The following is a 15264-nucleotide window of genomic DNA, read 5'->3' as shown; positions in this document are numbered from 1 at the left end:
TAATGTGAAACTTTATTTTTTTTCCAGAAAGCAAATGAACAAAAAAAGATGTAAAATGAAGCTGACCCTTAAGAGCACCAAGAAACCTCCATTGCCCTTGAAATTGATGGAAGTTGAGGTCACGCTGCACAATGCAGGATTGGGCCTATTATTTATATCATGTCTTTTAAGCCTGTGATATTTTGCTGTAATAGCATATTTTAAAAAAGGAAGAAAGGAAGGAAAGGTCTTCTAATATTGAACCTCAGTTTTTACAGACTGTTTACTGTAAGTGCTTTCAACTATATATTATACATGCTTTCAGTGTAGATACTGGATATCCAATAAGAATTTAGGAAATCTAGTGCATTCATAATATTGTGCAAAGAGGTAATTTAAACATTTAGACTGGGATTTTCAACATATCCTAAGGGCATTAAGTGCCCCAATATCACTGAAATTCAGTGGTAGTTGGGTACATAACTCCGTTAAAGGTTCCTTTGAAAATCTCAGGCCTAGAAACTAGAGAAGGTCCTGCCACAAAACCCCATATCTAAAGATCCCTGAATTTTTTGGGTTAGGCCATCTCTATATGGAAGATTTGAAATCTCTGAGTTCTTTCTATACTTAGCACAATTTTAAGCCAGATGACATGTTAACCTATACCCTGCTGACTTTTCCTAAGCTTCCCTCCTTCTTTTATTCTCACTTTTATCCTTTTCCCAGGCTATCCCTTTGCTCATAACACCTTTCCTCTGTAAGTCAATGCAACTGGGAGGAGAATTTTGCAGCAATTCTCATTTTCTTATTTACAGTGCTCAAAACTAAAGACCTTTTTTACTTATCCTCTGGCTGAACAGCTAGATAAAAAGATGCATATAAAGGAAGTATTACGGTATGGCTCCAGTTTGGTGTGGAACTGACCATATCCTACCCTGGTGAACTCCCATAACTTCTAGTAAAGTCCACATGGGAATCTAGTATTAAGAACATTAGCAGGATGCAGCCTGAAATCAGGGCAGAGAAAGTACTGCTGGAACTAAACATTCCATGTGCTTATATTCACAGAACGTATGATGGGAGCTCCCAAGTGGAAGTATTATATAATCTAAAGGAAACTTGGTGAGAGCAGAGGACATTCAGAACACTGAAACTCAAACTGTATGTGGAATACTAATACAAATAAGATTAAAGAGAACATCCCTGAACTTAGTCATGATGTGAATAATAAGGAGACTTGTAATAATAAATCAATAGAGATTCATCAACTAAATCAGAATGTGGGGTCTCCTTAAGTAGGAATCATTGATCTAAAGATGCGCAATGTTGTATTTTGCCATTAAAATAAGGAGAAAGGTCTGACCAGAGCTGAACTCCATTGCATATCTGACCAGTAGCACTAAAGCATTAATTACCTAAATGAATGAATACTCAGTCAAAGTTTTTCCCATCAAAAATTGAACAGTTCAGCTGTTTGCTTTGCTTTCTGTAAAAATCAAACCTTCAGAAGAAGAAAGATGTCCCAAGCTTGAAAAAAACCCATGCCTTTTTCTAGTATCTCCTTTGGGAGGATGTGGTAAACTAAAATATAATAATAATAATAAATAATAATAATAATAATAGGATGCTGCAGTAAAGGTATTAGGGTAAAATTAATTGATAGGCTTTGAATTAATTCCTTGTTTCTGCAAGGATCATTAAAGTGCTTTACAAAATACTGATTAATTAAGTTTTGCATCCAATATTTGATAGATGAGTAAACTGAGGGACAGAGAAGCTAAGGCTAGGGTTTTAAAAGCTGGTTCCCTATTGTTTGCCCATAGTTGCCAAGTGCAGATAATTGTGAGCTACAATTAACAGCTTTCGGATATTGAGAGACCCGATTAGTGAGTGAAATCAGAGTCTCACATGTCTACATGACATTACTTACACCCACAATTACTTGCACCCAAATGAGGATCCAGATGAGATCAGAGCCCCGTTATGTTAAGCACTGTAAAAAAAAAAAAAAAAAAAAAAAACCAAATGCACGAGAGACAGTCCCGGCCCTGAAGAGTTTACAGTCTAAATAGATGGGACAGACAACAAAGAGCAGGATACATCATACAAGCAGTACATTGGGAACTGAGGCAAAGAGTGAGTAATTTGGCTTGCCCAAGTCATGCAGGAGGTATGCAGCAGAGCTGGAAACTCACCCTGGATCTCTTGAGTCCTAGTCCAGCGCCTTAACCCCAAGAGCAACCCCTTCCTATAAAAGAGGTTTGACTATACAAAGCAGCAGTGAAAAAGCTCATGAAAGGGTCCTGTTTTCCTGTATTTTGAGGTGGATGTGAGTACCCTCTAATGACATATGCAGAAAAAGGGGTTTTCTTTCTATATATCACAATGATGTAAATATCTAACTCCTCTTTTTCAGGTACTCAGTGTGAGATTTCATTCTAACAGAATGATAAACTTCTTATGGCTGCATGTAGGCTCTCTTCCTTGGTGTTCAACACACCTTTCTGAACTCACATTAAAAAAAAAACAGAAAAAAGAATTTCAAATACTTTTACTTTGGATTTCTATTGTGCCAGGACATTTAAAAAATGGTACTTTTAAAATATGTTATAATGTCAAAAAACTCTGAGAAAAATGTCCAACTCACTCAACTAAGTGGCACTTTGGTCAACATCTCAAACCAAATTGCCTTGTAAATGTTTTGCAGTCTTCACATCTGTCAGTAACAGATTAAAAGATGATTTTATGTATTCTTTGTAAACAATGCTAATAAACTTTTAAACACATGTTATTTATGTCTAATTTGAAGAAAGGTTGATGATTGAAGGCTGAACTTCTCCTCCAAATACTTGCAAGTAGATTGACAAAATAAATTCACTAAAATCTGGTCTGAATATACACCACTGAAATTAATTCAAGGATGGGTACCAAGAAACCTTTTGGATCCCCAATAATTTTACTGAAGAGAAGATCAAGTAACACAGGAAAACTTAAGGGCCACTTAATTAAAAATAAAAAAAAAGTGAATTGTGATTTTTCAGAATAAATATTTACTTTCAGTGAAAATTATAGAACAACTATTAAACAGATGCACTAAAAATCATTCAGTTAATGTTCTCCTGGTTCAAACATCATTCTTAAAGCTTGTGGGAACAGCAAGTAGCATTTATCTACAATTACTAGACAGCTTTTTACTGCTAACTCTTGGACTTATGTCTTTAAAGGGAAACAAAGAATAATAGTTCACAAAGCCCCTTACAAAGGGGGTAGCATATCATTATCCCCATATTACAGATGGGGAAATTGAGTCACAGAGAGGTGAAATTACTAGCCCAAGGTCACTAGCAGGCCAGTACCAAAACCAAAAATAGAACCCATGTCTTGTGCATCCCAGGCCAGTACATGATCAGCTAAGCCAGGCTCTCTCCATTTAATGGCTAATATAGTTAAGCACTGGAATAGGCTTCCAAGGGAGGTTGTGGAATTCCTCCTCATTGTAGGTTTTTAACAGGTTAGACAAACAGCAGTCAGGGATGACCTAGGTATACTTGATCCTGCCTCAGCACACGGGGCAGGACTAGAGGACCTTTTGAGGTCTCTTCCAGCCCTACATTTCTATGATTCTAGTATAAGCTTTCTGGAAACATTCCATGTTGCTTTACCTGTATTCTTGTTTTTACAGGTTTTCAAGAATTCTAATTGTCCCCTTGAATTACAAAGTTTTAGGGCATGGCTACACTAGAGAGTTTACAGTGGTGCAGCTGCTTCGATGCTGTCTAAGTTGACGTCGGCTTAACTACTCCAGCCCCCGCGAGAGGCAGTATTTATGTTGGAAGGAGAAGCTCTCACACAGAAATAGCACTACACACCAGTGCCTATGCCTATGTGATTTATTTAAATCATGTCCCTGAGCAACATATCTTATACTGACATAAGCTGTAGTGTAGACATAGCCTTAGAGACTCAGAGCACATGAGATCTCTTTTCATAAGGGTTTTCATTTTATACTGACACAAATGAAGGAGTCCTTTTACTTTTATAATTCACAAACATCTACTGAATTGTAACTGGATCAGAGATGAAGGTTTGATTGTGACAGGTAGATTCAGTGCTTTGGACTTTTTCAAGTCAGTGTTTTCCCATGGGCACAGGATTGGAATAGCAGAGGTGGGCCTGATTTATTTTTTATTTGGCAGTGGCCCTTTCTGTGAGGCTTTGTCATAGTGATCCTTGTACAGAATTGCACACCATTTGTTGGATCAAAGACATTTTGTTTACAGCTATCTTATGGCACCTTGTGGCTATAAGGTTTGCAGTTCTCACATTTGCTGGATGTCAATGAACTATAAAATAATTAGCTAAGAATCAGCCCATATCACTTGAATCAGTTTATGACACTGCGTTTTCTCATCACTGGCTCAATTGCTTACAACAGCTACTGAGGGATGGGGATGGCTTAACACAGGTAGCCCCATTTGTATCACCTTTAAATGGGATGGATCATGCATTACTTAGCAGTTATTCACACATTGCCCTGTGGAGTAATTTCACAAAGAGCTGTATAAATTAGAAGATGAAAAGGAGTTGGATTTCACTGCTCTCTTAATCTGTGCAGCTGCTCCACCCTGACATCCCTTTACTAAATGTTCAGGAATCTTCATACATTGACACATCATTAATAAAAAGAAACCCTACTCTTTATTCTCCTATGCATCTTAACTCTAGGTAAGAGTGACATCTTAAAATGTAACATCTGCCACGGATCCCATAAAACTGGCTCTTCAACCAAAAGCTGCTGTGAGGTGCTCACTAAGGGTATGGACTCTAAGAAAATGAAATCAGAGAAAGATTTGAGTCAAAGAGTTCGGAACCAATTTCCATCTTCCCTAAACTCATGAAGAATTTGAATCTGGGGGATTGATTTGCTCGACTATAGCGAGTGGGCAAACTACAAAGTCTTTCCTGGAGACAAACTTTATCAAAGCATGGAGGGCTTGGATATAGGGTTTGGGACTATCACCCCTATAGGTTCACTTAGTAAGGCTCAGTAAGGGTTTGATCTTACTCACCCTTTAAGTCAATGGCAAAGCTCCTATTGCATTCAGCAGGGCTGGAATAATCCTATATCATTACTATGCATTAGTTAGGTCTGAGATGTATTAAAAAAACAAACTGCTAATGTTTAGAGATTTGGTTCAGCTGTGGAGAAAGAGATGGATTAAAGTATGGAAGCAAGAAAAAGGTAGACTATTTAAACCTAGAAAAGCAATATGATAAATGCGTGTAATGCCCTTTTCCTTGCTGATTTTGACTATACAGCTTTCCATAAGATCAAGCAGTCCGAGGGCTTTTTTAAAGGGAAGAATGAACTTGCTTACTTAATTGTTTTTTCCAATACCTCTCTCATTTCCACGGCATGGTTCCTCATTACATTGATATGAAGAAGGTCCCTTTAAAAATTGGAACTGCTAAAAAAACAGGAATAAACTACTTTCTAATTCGAACTAAAAGTGTTGTCATCCTGGGCTGAAAATGCAATACAAAAATTAAGTGCAATGCCAATAGTATTAATCCTCTGTCTGCTGTATCTTGTCAGGAAAACTCAGTGTTTAGAACTTATCAAAAGCTTAACTCATTTCTCAGTCACTAGCTTATATTTAATACTGACACTGCACTACTAGTGATAGGGAGTTAGAAGTTTAATCACAATACAATATTTTCTTCACAGTATCAATACTAATGAATGATTCTGCAGTCTCTATTCAAACAAACTCTTTGACTTCCATAGGAGCTTTGCCTGGGCAAGGAGTGTAGGATCACACTCATATGTCCATGTATTTAAAGGAATGTATGGTCCTTAGTTTCAGATCTGGAAATCGATTTAAATGGGAAGGTTGACTTTGTGCCTTTAATCACATCTAAATTTGTAGTTGCCATCAAATGGCTTGTGTAAATGAGCCAATGGTGCTGCTCAGCCATTAATTCTGGTTAAGCTATTTTAATAAATAATGAGCCATCATTTTAGATTGATTAAGATTCCACTGTAAGTAGTAGGTTGTTTCTAATTTTCCTAAAATAAGTTATCTTTTTTTCCTCTATTAGTTAACTAGCATTTAAGAACTTTAGACGATTAAAGCATATTATAATCTAATCAAGGGGGGTACTCAGAGGATGTTTGTAGTGGTCATAAAAAATTGTCTACAGTTTGAACCAAAATACCCAATAACAGCTTGTGAAGTCTCTGTAGTTTAAAAAAGCATCTTAAGATGTTATGTCTCCATGATTAGTTGAAGGGTTGATACTGGTATTTGCTCTATGTCTAATAAAATGTGGGTAACAGAATGGGATTGTATTTAAACTCTTCATATTAAGCGTCAGCACTATATAGTGATGCAGGAAATAACACTAGAAGGCATATACAACTCATAGGAACAAATTCTACTCTCCATATTGCTCATGAATCTTCTTTCCTCTCATGATGCTGTAACTATTGATTTCAGTGGCGTTTCTTATGGTGTATACTGGTGTACGTGAGAGGAGATTCAGGCTAACATTATCCTTACCAAGGGACTTCAAACTATTCAGCTCTTGTACAGTTAATATATTGTTAGAACAGTTTTCTATCTATGGGCTAAAATCTATGGCAAAATTCCTACTGACTTCAATGAAAGCAAGATTTGGCTCCCAGGCAGAACACTTTTAAAAATCACAGAACAGCACCTTTTTGACTATTCTCCCTTTGATGTGTCCATACAATTCATGATAACATTAACATAAGTTGTGCATTTGCTACAAGGAGATAAGGGATCATTTGGCCTGGATATCATTATACACTGAGAACAAAATAATGAAGAGTTAGGCTGAAATTTTCAAAGCCATCTAGGAGATTTTGATACTCAATTCCCATTCATTTTAATGAGATTTGAACATCAAACCCCTTAGGCTTAGCTTTGAAAATTTCAGCCTAAAAGTTTATTCTGTGATTAATAAACAATGGGTTTCTGAAGTTACTATTCAAGGGGTTGGATGCTACAAAATTGATGGTCTTGCGTCTTTCAAAACTGTCATTCAACAAAGCAGATACTATGATGATCAGCCAATCTTGTGAGATTTCCATCATTTGAGACCAAAATATTATAGGATTTTTACATTATTGAATTTACACTTGAATCTTAACCCCATTCATTCTAAACTGGATCCTCATCCAGATCTGATATTGCATCTTCAGCCCATCTAACTAGGTGCCTATTAAGTGTGCACCTCTTTTCAGCATGTGCTTTTCAGTACATTTTCAGTGAGGCAGAGAGCCATAAGGATTTAAAAGGGCTAATTGTAAAGGGCTTAATGCAATACACACTTTTCAATGTATGCTATTACTGGATTGAGCAATTCTGCTGCTGTAACCTGGTTATGCCTCTCTAAGTGATGGTGCTTTTAAGAGGATCTGAGGTGGTTCAGATTATTATGTTGTTTAAAGATATACTGTGCTTTAAAACCTCATGCCACTTAAGGATTTCAAGTTGTTTAAATGCTAATGTAGCTGTAAAGTGGCTCAAGCACTAATACAGGTTTAAATATTTAAAGAGGTTTAAAGATTATGCCCTCTTCAGCATCTGAAAGTTCTGAAATGCTTTCACCTCCTTCAGAATTTTTTTGTTAAGAAATATAATGCAATAATATATATAATTTTGATATTGGAATAGCACCCAGAGAGGCCCTAGTCAGTATTCTCTTTGTGCTAGAAGCTGTACTAACATAGAGGTAGATACAGGCCTTGCCTTAAAAAGCTTACCATCTAACAATATATGACAGGTGAAGAAGAATTAAATGATCAAAATATGAAAAATGCATACATATATACACTTGCTTATATGTGTATACATACAAACACACAGAGAGCTTTGTAATTAACTTAATACATAACAGAATATCAATTTTTTCCACACACCTCTCAGCCTAGCCATTAAAATGCTGGTTGATGTCTTGTAGGCATCATGGCTGGTCTGGGTTTTGAGAAAGGATTTGAAGGAGAAGAGGGTAGAGGCCTTAGAGAACAGTCCTGGGAGGGCAGCATTAGAGTTGTAAAGTAACATTAAGGCTGCTCAATTCATCCCCAAAAGTCAGGAAATGCAGAAAAGTTAAAGTTCTAATGGCAATGCTGAAATCAGTTGGCTTCCACTAGGTCTGAATCTGGTTTTAAGTGGAGCCTGATTCTTGATCCAGCTGATATTGGTGTAGGTCAGGAGTAATTCCAGTGAGATCAGTGGAACTGGATCAGTGTAAAACTGGTATAAGTGAGATCAGAATCTGGCCAAATTTTCCCCAAGAAGCATGTGCATAAAAGACTCTACATCTAGACACATAAAATCTACTGTTCATTGTTATAGATGAGGTTTGCATGCTGTTATATGTAAGTCTGGCTTTGTAAACATAAATTGATCAGTTTCAGAGACTTAACTGAAGGGTATAAGGTTATAATAGTTAACATATGTGTGAATGCCAGCTCTATGGGTCATCGGTAAAATGGAAGGCTTAGCAATGGATCAAATTGTATCTGCCAAGTATATTTATCTTTCTGCTTTCTAAGTGTTAAAGAGACCTGGTTACACTGATAAGGGAACTGTTACTTATATTTGCAAAGTCTAAATACATTAGGTCATGACCCGGATAAGATAAGTGGTGGCTAAACTTATATGGCTCCCAACAAGAAAAAAATTATAGCAGTGGTAATTGGGCACCAAGTATGGAAGAAAATGTGAATAGCAATAAGTACAAAGGAGGACTATGACTTTTTGACTTCAGGCATGCTTTAGTGAGTATATGGACCATGCCACTATAGTTTTATCCTCACAAAGGAGATGTCTTTGAACACGCCGAGACTGACAGCTTTTTTTTGGCTCTGTGTGGGGTTAGAGTCTGGGGCCTGGCACTCATGTCACTGATGCATGACCAAAAGTAGAGAAGTTACATTTTAGTAACACAGTAGGCCTTCTGCTTCCCTCTTTGTTCCTTAGGCAGTCCAATGTTCTTGCTTATCGCGAAAATACAATAAAGGTGCTAGCCGTGGATTTGGTCAAGGATGAGACTAGCATAACAGACCTGCAATGGTGCAGAACTAATCTGCAGCCAGACCCTTCCTGTGTGATAAGCCCCCCACCCAAGTAACCTAATCTGTGATGGGAAATCACAAAAAAAAAAAAAAAAAAAAAGGGGGTACCCAGCCTTTAGTGATGGCCTGAATTTTTTCACAGTCAATTGCAGGTTTCTATTGGGTTCCTCTGAATCATTTGATGTGGCAATTAGCAAGGGGACTTTTGTACTCTGGGAAGATGAAACAGCCTCCTTCAATAATTATGTTTATGCCTTGAACAGAAACAAAAAAGTCTGAAGAACAGATAACATTGTTACATCAAACAACAAACTGATTGTCCTTGACTATCTATTTTCTTTTATTTAAGCAAAGTGTTACTTTTCCCATGAGAAAACTCTTACATCATGAGACAAAATGTCCCTATAGCCCTCTAGACCTCACATTTTTTCATGTGGGTTCCTAACCTGTTCTTTCCTTTGCTTTGATCCTATAGTAATATTTCAGGGGGTTTTTAAATTGTTGCTATGAACTATTAACAATTATGGGCAGAAATTAAAGCAGCCACAATATCCATAAGCCCTTGTTGTTTTGCCAACAAAGCGAGACATGTTGAAGGATTAAAGCATCAGATTGTTTCCTTGATATGCTTAAAGAGCCAATTTACTCTGCATCAATAACATTGCATAAGCACCATTAAGTGAGAATGGTCTGATTCTATCCCTAGTGAAAATAACCATGTTCGAAAAGCTATATATTAAATGCAGGGATCTGCAGTACTTGTGGTGGCTGGGACAGATAATGACTTCTCATGATACATCTAAAACATGCAGATATTTATAACGGTCAATCACGTGACAAGATTTAACAAATTATATCTCCAAAGCAATTAAAATGCATTCATAGCATCATAGAAGCTAGGTATAGAAAAGGTCTTTTAGATCATCCTGTTCATCGGCATGCCAATTTATTAACATTAACTAATTCTCACAGTATCCCAGGGAGGCAAGTAAATAGTTCTCAGTTCTGCAGATTGGGAAACTGATGCAAGGGAAGTGACTTACCAAAGGCTACACATTTAATCTATAGCAGGATTTAAGGGGTTCTAACCTCCAATCTGATTCCTATTATACTGGGCCTCTTAGATGGTGAAGTGAAAACATCCAATGGGAAATCAGTGGGAGTTAGGTATCTAAATACCTTTGAGGATCTAGGTGCTATTGACTTATTTGGGATAATAATATTTAGAGCTATACTACTAATGTTTGGGTTTATTTGTCATATGGTCATACGAACTGAGGAAGATAATATCACTCATTCATACTATAGTTTGGAAGGGAAGATTTTTTATCATCATTTTCTGTATTGCTGCAATCAACTTACGCCCTAAAGAAGAAGTTATAGAAACATATAGGATTACTACACATTTTACTTTTCATCTGCACTGTAAAAACTCCCTAATTCATCCAATATGTTCTATGTTATTATTGGCATTTAGTCCTAATAGGACATTTTTTTATAAAGGAAAAATCAGAGCACCTGATTATGTTGAATGTATACGTGTGCAATGAAGTCAATAGAATTACTCCAGTGTACACTGCGTACAAGGGAGAGCAAAATCAGGTTCAATATATTCCATTTTCCATTAAAGACAGAATAAAAGGATTTATCCTATCGACATCTACCTCACAGGCAGGTAGTGCATTGCTGCTGTTGCCATTGTTATTCCAGCTGGCATCTGTATTATACAGAATGAAATTACATGACAGTTTGCAAGGAATTACATTAAAAAAATGTATTGCACTTTATACTTTGGACACATAGATAACTTTCTGCATCTGACTAGATGGATGTAGGTTTTAGGATTAGATTTCTGCTGCAAATACTGACATTTGCACATTCAGAATTCACTTCCTGTGACTCTTCAATGTTTGCTTGAAATTCAGTGCTTCCACACACATTTTTGCCAGTAAAGTCATTGGCTAGAGCAGACTGGGAAAGCGAACGCAAAAGGAGCTAAAGCAAATTTGTTTAAACAGTCAAATGAATAGTCACAGCAAATGTGTTGAAACGTGCTCAACTCTAGTGTTAACATAGTAAGGTTGAGGTTGGTGTGTGTGTGTGTGTGTGTGTGTGTGTGAGAGAGAGAGAGACTGCTGGTGAAGGGTGTTTAAATTGTAGCATGCTCTGAGTTTAGGAGAGTGTGTTTCGAGAGGCACAGGAAATCAAATGAAGATTATGCAGTGACTAAGCGTATGGGTACATCTGGATTTTTTTAAATGACCAGCAGTGTTTAGATGAAACATTGGTAGCCAAGGGCATGGAGCACTGCCTGACAAAAAATACAATCGAAAAACAGCACAGAGCTTTGTAGGCTTTGAAAATGAAAAATGCAGGAGAAAAAAAATGTTTAAAATTAACAGATAAAAACGGCAACAATATATTTGTGCTCTAAAGTCAATCTCAAATAATGTTCAAAAAGGAGAGATTTGAGTTGGGGGGGGGGGGGCGCACTTGGAAATATATATTAATTGAATACAGGGTAAGGACAAAACACACCACATTGTGTCTTTGACTTTCTGCCTTCTCACATATACATAGAAAACAGGGACATCCTACCCATTTCTTAAACAACTCCATTGTCTCCACCATTCATTTCAGCATCTCTGTTGCATCTAACATAAGCTGCTTGTAATCACTTTCAAGGCCCTTCACAGTCAATCACCACCCTACCTATCATCTCTCATTCACTCGAGCTGTCAGTGCTTGCCTTCAATCAGCCCCATGATGCTCCACTGCCTTTCCCCGTGCTGCTCCACACACTTGGGAGGAGCTCCCCATAAACACCTGCAACGGTACCAGCCCACAACATTTTGGCACCTGAGGCCGGGAGCTCAAATAATGCCCCCATGCCACTTCGCTTGGGCCAAAACTTTGAAAGGTCTCAATTCTGCCTTCTTCCTGTTCTACTCCTCTCATGGTACTGCTCTGCTACCTACCCCAATAAAGGAGAACTAACAACTTAAAATGCCTTGTTCAAAAATTTTAAGTAACACTTAACTTTCAAATGCCAGAACAGCAAATGTAACTTTTCTTATCTGCATAGTAAACACTGGCATTTTTATCTGTTTGAATAATCAAAGTGGTGCTTTCTGTGCCTTCTTGGTTGCAAAGATTTGAACTGCTTCCTGCTGAAGGTCCACAGTCTGGGCCAGCTCATGCTCTATTGAGATGGTTGCAAGGCCAACCAGCCTGTCCTGTGCCATTGTGGAGCGTAGATGTGTTTTTATTAACTTCAGCTTGGAGAAGCTGCGTTCTCCACTGGCAACTGTTACAGGAAGTGTTAGAAGTATGCGCAGAGCAACAAAAGCATTTGGAAAGGGCTTTCAGTTCTACACCAGCAATGCAGGGCACTAGAAACAGTGTTGACACATGATGACATGTGCAATATTGATGCAAATTATTTAGGTGATGGTCTTCTTCAGGTATAGTGAGGAGTTTTGGAATATCATACAACATCCCAAATATACTGCTGTGTTCCTTGAGCTGCATGAAACGTTCTTCAACTGACTGTATTGCACAATCTAGCACTTGGTTAAAGAATTCAAATTTGAATTCTTGTTTGGGGTCTCTTATGGGATTATCCCGTGCCTCATAATCAAAATGTCTTCTTCTTTGGTGTATTCTTGAATGGGTGGGAAAATAGCTTCAGTGTGAAGTTCCTCTGCCAACTTCTGTGCACTCTTCAGAACGTTTTGAAATCCCTCATCTGACCAGTAAGACTGTAGGTATGACTTTGCTTCGTCCAGTTGTTCCATTGCTCTAGATATATTAAGGTCAACACCTTGGAGTCTCTTGCTTACAACATTTATTTCAAACAGTATGTCATGCCACAACACTAAGTCACAGAAATTTGAAGTTATGTATGTTTCTGGTGATTCCGTTTCCCTCTGCCACTGTTCTCCTATGAAAAAAGAACAGAAGTACTTGTGGCACCTTAGAGACTAACAAATTTATTAGAGCATAAGCTTTTGTGGGCTACAGCCCACTTCTTCGGATGCATATAGAGTGAAACATATTGAGGAGATATATATACACACACACATACAGAGAGCATGAACAGGTGGGAGTTGTCTTACCAACTCTGAGAGGCCAATTAAGTAAGAGGAAAAAAAACTTTTGAAGTGATAATCAAGATAGCTCAGTACAGACAGTTTGATAAGAAGCAAGTGTGAGAATACTTACAAGGGGAGACAGATTCAATGTTTGTAATGGCTCAGCCATTCCCAGTCCTTATTCAATCCTGAGTTGATTGTGTCTAGTTTGCATATCAATTCCAGCTCAGCAGTCTCTCGTTGGAGTCTGTTTTTGAAGTTTTTCTGTTGTAAGATAGCCATTATCCTCCATAATGGCAACTATGGCAGCATCTATCTTCCCAATTTGGTATTTGATAGGCTTTATCGCCTCCACTCGACTTTCCCATCGTGTGGTTTCAGTGTCAGAGAGGATGTTCCCAGATGTTGCTTCAAAATTTGCCATTGATGAGTTGATGCAGAGAAAAATACATAGATGCTTTGAATTACATTAAAAAATTCAGCAGCCTCACTAGAAGCTGATGCTGCTTCACTGACCACCAAGTTCAATGAATGAGAATTGCATGGGACAAAAAAAGCTCGAGGGTTTAACTCTCGGATCCATGTCTGCACTTCTCTGTTCTTTCCTCTCATGTTGGCGCCATTATCGTAGCCCTGACCTCTGATGTCAGCTATCGCAATTCCCGTATCTTCCAGCTTTTTAAGAAGCACATTTGTCATACCAGCTCCTGTTGTATCATCAATGTCAATAAATTCTAGAAAATGCTCTCTGACAGTCACCATTTCAGGGACATTTTTACTAGGTTCTGTTGTTGTTACAAAACGCACCATTAAAGTCATTTGTTCCATATGGCTGATGTCAGGTGTGCAGTCCAGAATAACAGAGTAATATCTAGCTGACTTCAGATCTGCCACAATCTTCTGTTTGACTTTTGTTGCCAGTAACTGTATGATCTCATTTTGAATTTTTCCAAGGTAGTGGTGTGTGTACATTTCTTGGGTGGTGACTCTTCTTAGATGCTCCTGGAGTACAGCATCAAATTCAGCCATCAGCTCCACAATTTTAAGGAAGTTTCCATTGTTGGCACATACAGCTGATCTGAAGTGCCACGCAGTGCTAGGTTTTGGGTAGCAAGCATTCTCACAATGGCAATGAGCCTTTTCAGAACATTTTGCCAGTAAAGAGACTCTGATGCAGTCTTCTCTTGATGCTGATCATCTATGGTGGCCTTTAACCTTAGTCTCATCTCAAGCTCTTTCCACCTATGGAATGCTCTCTGGTGATTTGCTGCCTTCTCATGGCATGCCAGATTTCTAGCCAGATTTTTCCGGTCCTTTGTTCCTGTAGAACCCAATGTGGCTGGAACATTAGAATGGAAGAGTTTGCAACAAAAACAGTATGCAGCATTCTGGGTTTTTGAGTACATAAGCCATGGCCTCTCCACTTTGTCACCATTGGGGATTTCACGCCAGTCATGTGTTGGATGGAAACTTCTATTTTCATTGTCTTCGGGGAACATGAAGTTTTTCACTTGCTGTGGCCCATGCAGTACAAGGAAGTCCCTCAGACTACTGCTCAAGTGGGTCTGCAGTCCTGGATCATCTAGACTTAAGGAACTAAACTCAGCAGCAGCTGTTTCTTGCGCCTCCACCACACTCTTCTCTAGTCTACACTTTTCTTCAGGAATGTGCCTGGTTTCATCCATTTGAGATGGAGATATGGATGCTGCAGTAGCTGCCCGGTCACCTGCACTCTGACTAACTGGAAGATCAGGCATCTCCTCACCACTCACATCCTCACTGGGGCCAGAAGACTCACCGTGAACATTTGTGTCTATGTATCTCAGGAGAGCTCCTTCCTGCTTAGATAGAAAAGCTTCCTTTGCTTTCTTTCTTTTTCTGAATGCTGCCCCAGAGGGGCGTTTTCTTCTTTTACTCATGACTGCTGTTCTGTGCCAGCTATAGTGGCTCTCAACATTCAATTGAAGAGGACAAATAAGCAGGGCCTGAGTGAGGGAAGATATCAGCATCTTAAGGGCCTAACTGGCTCCTACAACGAGGGCCGGCTCCAGCATTTCTGCCGCCCCAAGCAAAAAAAAAAAA

The sequence above is a fragment of the Terrapene carolina genome, unplaced genomic scaffold (assembly GCF_002925995.2).
Source record: "Terrapene carolina triunguis isolate 2854851 unplaced genomic scaffold, T_m_triunguis-2.0 Scaffold96, whole genome shotgun sequence".
Classification (NCBI taxonomy): Eukaryota; Metazoa; Chordata; order Testudines; family Emydidae; genus Terrapene; species Terrapene triunguis.
The sequence above is the reverse complement of the archived record's forward strand: the minus strand, read 5'-3'. Positions refer to the sequence as shown.